Source organism: Myotis lucifugus, unplaced genomic scaffold (assembly GCF_000147115.1).
Source record: "Myotis lucifugus unplaced genomic scaffold, Myoluc2.0 scaffold_60, whole genome shotgun sequence".
In the NCBI taxonomy this organism is placed as follows: domain Eukaryota; kingdom Metazoa; phylum Chordata; class Mammalia; order Chiroptera; family Vespertilionidae; genus Myotis; species Myotis lucifugus.
Window position 1 is genome coordinate 2861863 of NW_005871108.1, and position 5544 is coordinate 2867406.

Sequence of the window (5544 nt, forward strand, 5' to 3'; positions counted from 1 at the left end):
GTGGGGGGGCGGTACCATTCGATCTGACCAGCTCTCCTTCGGGGAGCGTCCGCTTTATGTCAGGCGCGGTGCCAAGCCCGATCTGTGTAATCCTCCCCGACCCTCTGCCGCAGGCGCCTTTGCTGTTCCCCGCCCAAGGCGCAGCGGGGTGTGGCCATTTGCCCAGGGTCATGCAGTCTTGAACCCCCATCCCGATGGCCACTTAACCACCAAGCTACAGCGCCCCCCCCCCATCGCGTCCACATCCGTTATAGCTTGGGGGGCGGGCGGGAGGGGGGCGCTTCTCAACTGCTCAGGGAGACAAAACAATCACACTGGTGGCTGGCATCGGGTGCACTTGATGTGAGCCAAACATGCACTGCCTCATTTCACTTTCCCAGCAGCCCTGGAAGCTTTGTTACCCCCATCTTACAGGTGGGAAAACTGAGGCACAGAGAGCTGAAGCAACTTGCCCACAGTCACTAAGAACAGAGTGACCCAGGCAGTCGGAGCCCTTGATCCATGCTCTCAGCTACTGGGCACTATTAACTCCACCCCCGGGTTCATGGTGGCTGGTATCCAATCTAGGTCTTTTCCCTCTTTCAATGTTCAGTCTACCCACATCCTGTCCCAGCATCAGTGAGGGGCTGCTTCTCTTAGCCATCCTAAGAAATCTTAGATTTCTAAGAAGTTCCTAGGCCTGAGCCACTGCCACGTCCCTAATTTCTGCCAGGCCTCCCAGAAACCCTTGCTCTCAGTGTGGGTAGCCACTTGAAAATCATTCTAGGTAGGAAAGTAAGACCACAAGGCACAAGGCTAGGCCCAAGGAAGAGATGGATAGTGGGGCCTTTTGGGGGTAGTTCAGCCCCCACAGGCCTAGCCGTGCCTCCTGCCCCCCATCAACAGTCAGGCCTGGCCGGGGGTGGGGGGGGGCATGCCAAGGAGGGGCAGGAAGTGCTGAAAAGCAGAGCAGGCTCCTGTCCCCAGTGGCAGCGGTGTCTGGGGTAGGAGGAGGCTATCTGATCCCTTCCCCACTGCCCTGGCCATGACCTCCTCCCTCCCTGCATCTCTCCCTCCTCCCTTGTAGCCAGAGTAGCCAGCACCCTGGGCTACAGCTGAGAACCCAGCGTTCTCTAACCCAGCCGCATTCCTGTGGGAGGAGGGATGGGGGGAGGCTGGGCCAAAGACTTTAGGGACAGGGGCACCCTTGGGGCTGTCCCACCCTTCAAGGACCAAGGCTGAGTTGCCTCCAACCTCACCGTTTCCTGCCTCCGCTTTCCCCACCTCTCAGTAACAGAGCTGCCTAAATTTGGCTCCAGGAGGGAATGGGGGAGGTGGCAGCAGGCGGGTGCTGTCAGAGGCCAGGGCGCAGCTCCCTGTCTAGCCGGCTGGCATTTTTGCTGTCTGGAGGAGGGCAGGGGGGCCCAACAGCCCTCCCCCTGAAAAGGAGATATTCGTACCTTCTGACATGCGCTGAGTAATGTGCAAACGATATGCAAACTGAGCTTCAAATCAACATCTCAACCAGGGAACAGCTTGGGTGCTGCTTTTGGGATGAGAACAGAAGGACCAGTGGCCCACTCCCCAGGGGCTCCAGTGGGGGTTGGGTTGGGGGTCCAGGGGGTCCACGGCTGGGAGTTGGGAGATACAGTTTATTGCCAGGTGTGGCTTTGGGGCTTCAGATTAGCAGCTGGACCCTCTGGATCCCAGCCTGAGGGCAGGGCCATGGCCTTCTCTGCCTGCTCTGGCATAGTATTTGGCACACCCTGTCACATGGTGAAGCACATGAGTTCTGCAGCCACTCTGCCCAGGTTTGAACCCTGGCTCTCCACTGGCCAACTGGGTGAATGCAACAGCGTACCCAGGCAAATGGCTAATGGGACTGGGCATCTGTTTTAGCGTAGCCACTGCCCTTCCCTAGAAGTTGGGCACAGGGACATGGCCTGAAAGAACAAGGACTTTGGAATCAGAACTGAACTCCAGGCCTGGCTCAGCCATTGAGGCTGTGGGTCTCACACCCCTCATTTGGAAAATGGGTTCAGGATCTCCAGGTCACATGCAATTCCATGTGAGGGCCTGGCAAGCAGTGGGCACCCAGAAGTCTTCCCACTGGTGTGGTCTCATTGTTCTCTGCATTCGTTCAACTACTTTATGCTGTTCCCATCTCCCCTCTCCTCTTTGCTCTCTGTCCTGGTTTTTCTCTTGTCTCCGTATAGTTGTAAGTTTCTTACGTCTCTCTCTTCCCTTTCTCTCCACTTGTCTTGGTGTCCTCAGGCAAGTCACTGCCTCTCAGTCTCAGTGTGTACATCTGCTAAATGGGGGTAATGGGAGGTGGGTGATGAGCTCTGTCTGGGATCTGGGGCCCAGCAGTCACTTGATGGGTGGCAGCTCTTCTTTACAAGGACTCTCCTCTCCCCACCCACCATCCCAAATGGCCAGGAGGGGTGGGCTGTGCCCTCAGCTCTATCGGGTATAGTGTGTGGGGCCCCGCTTCTCGGTTACTCTGTTTAACCCCAGATAACTGCTCTCCTGCCCCTCGCTGGGGTTGATATGAGCTGAATCCAACTTCCTGCCACCCAAAAGCCACTTCCTGCCAAACTTGAGCTGATACCAGAAGAACTTGTTTTCTGTGCACAGAGCAGTCCCTGATGGGGCAGCCATCCGCCTGCCCTGGGTGTGAACATTTTTTCCATTTGCCTGTATGCCTGCTGGAGCTGGGTGGGGGAGGATGGGGACTCTGCCCTCCTCACCTCTGAACCTGCCATCCTGCCCCTCGGTAGTCTCTGGGCCTGCCAGCCGTCCCAGGAACGGTGCCAAATGTCCCTTCAGGTCCAGACAGATGTATTAGACAGTGATGAATAGTCTGACACAGCCACACACATAGTTGGTCTGACAGTCCCCCCACAGCTACTGGGCATTTGGGCTCCAGACACAGTCACTTGCACTCAGAGTCACATACAACCATACAGTCACTGGCAGAGTCACAGTCAGACTCCCACATAGAGAGTTACACCTAGTTTCAGATTCAACAAATACTCTTTGAAGGTCTTCTCTGTGTCAGGTTTTGGGCTAACCCAGCCGTGGGCAAACTACAGCCCGTGGGCCGGATCCGGCCCGTTTGAAATGAATAAAACTAAAAAAAAAAAAAGACCGTACCCTTTTATGTAATGATGTTTACTTTGAATTTATATTAGTTCACACAAACACTCCATCCATGCTTTTGTTCCGGCCCTCCGGTCCAGTTTAAGAACCCATTGTGGCCCTCGAGTCAAAAAGTTTGCCCACCCCTGGACTAACCTATAGTATGAATGATTGGAATTGTAACAAATACTTAGCTGACCCATGCTGTTCCCTCCGTTTCCTTATCACTGAAATGGGTAACAGCCCTACCTATTAAGGGTTGTTGGGAGGGTTAGACTGACAAAAAGCAGAGCCCCCGTCCCTGTCTGGCCCAGGGAGAGCGCCCTCTAAGTGAGGCTATCTTAGCTAGCCAGGAGCATCCTGTGCCCAGCTCCCACCCAGATCTTACAAACATTATCTCCCCGAGTCCCAGCCTGAGCCCCCGGAGGCTAAGGTCGTCATTCCCATGTTTGCAGATGAAGAAGTTGAGGCTCAGAGAAGGGGTCTACGGAGCCCTCAGGGTGCCCCCACGAACCTTGTCTACCACCACACTCTCCCTCTGCTGCTCCAGTTTGCCTCACTACCCGCCCACATGCGCACTGTTGCCTCTGCTTGGAATGCCCTTCCACTTACTCTTGGTGTGACCGGCTCCAGAGCTGCCTCCTTACATAGCTCCTCCCAAACGCTTACCATTCGACGATTTTGTCCTGTTCTCTGGCACATAGTAGGTGCTCAACAACTTCAGAACTACCTGAATAATGTATGGCTTGCTCTTCACAGCCAATAAGAAAAGAGTTCGGAACCAAACCCAGGACACTCAGACTGGAGCTCATGTCTACCCTATGGCAATTCTCACTGCCACCAGCAGACACTTAATAACTTGTGAATGAATGAATGAATGAATGAAACCAAGATCTCAGGATCTCAGTCCAGTGTTCCCTGGGCTAACCCACCTTCATTTCCTGGCAGCGTGGGCGTGAACATAAGCCAAGCCACCTCCGATGGTGGTGGGGTTGACGGCCGGCCGCCTGAAGCCGGCTGTCAGGAGCTCGTCTGGCCACAGCCGCCAGCAGGGGAGACCAGCTGGCGGTGCAGGGTCCATCGGCCCAGCCTGGAATCTGAGCCGCCCTGAGAGGCCCAGCTTCTCTCTGGGCCCCCACAAACTGGCCTTTGTTCCCCATGCCGGCCAAGACCCAGCAGCTTGGGCTTTCTCGCTGCCTGAGGCACCCGCGCTAAGCCATGGGGTAAATGGGCCAGCCTCCCCTCTGTCCGTGCCCAGGATGTCGCTTCAGAACTAAATGGAGATGTAATTTTCTATACAAATCCATGACAATTTAGATGGAGTGATTGTAATTGGCTTTTCAATGGGGGTTTTGTCCAGTGCTGGTGGCTAAAACTGGGTGGCCTGTTTGAGGCAGGCTCTATTTAAATGACAATAAAGCAATAATATTGAGGACCTGTACAGTGCCCAGAGCCCCTCCTGGGCCCTAGAGGAGCCTCATGTTTATGGATCTGGTCCTTCCCTGGGGCTGTCTGGACAACTGGGTGGTGGTGTTGGGCACAGACCTTCAGAGAGGGGCGGCCACATCTTTGGGCTTCCAGATACAGGGTTCTAGGATGGCCGGGCTAGAGTCCCATGTCCACTGGCTTACCTGCTTCCTCATTCATTACCCACTCACTCACTAGTGCCAGCTGAGGGCTAGATAATATTCCAGGTGTTGGGGATGCGGTGACACAGATAACCCTCCCAGGCAGGTCAGAGGGAGGAGGGTACAACTGCAAGCACAGCACGAGGTCTGAGAGCATGACTCCGAGCCAGACAGCACGGGTTCAATTCCTACTCCACTCCTTACTAGCTTCCTGAGCTTCAGCAAGTTGTTTAACCTCTCTGCACCTCTGTTGCCTCGGCCATAAAATGGAGTTGCAATAAAAGTTATTATAAGCAGGAAACAACTGAATAGGGAGGGCTCAGTAGAGGGCCTGGCAGGTGGAAGGTGCTGTACGTAAGTTAGTGCCACTGTTCATTAAAAGTTTCCGCTCTCTGGTGTCAGATTTGCTGGGTGACGGTGGTCGTGTGACCTAACCTCCTTAAGCCTCCACTGGCTTCTCTTCCAGGTGGGACTTGGAGGAGAGCCGACCCCACAGGGTTGTGAAGATTTAAGGAGAGGGCACAGGGAAATGCTTAGCACAGAGGCAGCATGGTAAACATTAGCTCTCTTTACTGTGATGCTCCTTGGCCTTGAGGAGCTCGCCATCCAGTGATAATTATAGTGTTGAGTGTGGGAGACAGAAAGGGAAGAAAAGAAAGCTCACAGGAAGCCAGGAGGGAGCTGTCGCTGCTGTCAGGGGATGCCTTGGAGGGAAGGACCAGGAGGAGGGGCCTTGGGAACAGGGTGGGGCATGGGGCTTGTAAAGAAGGGCAGGCTCCCCTGACCGGTTTGGCTC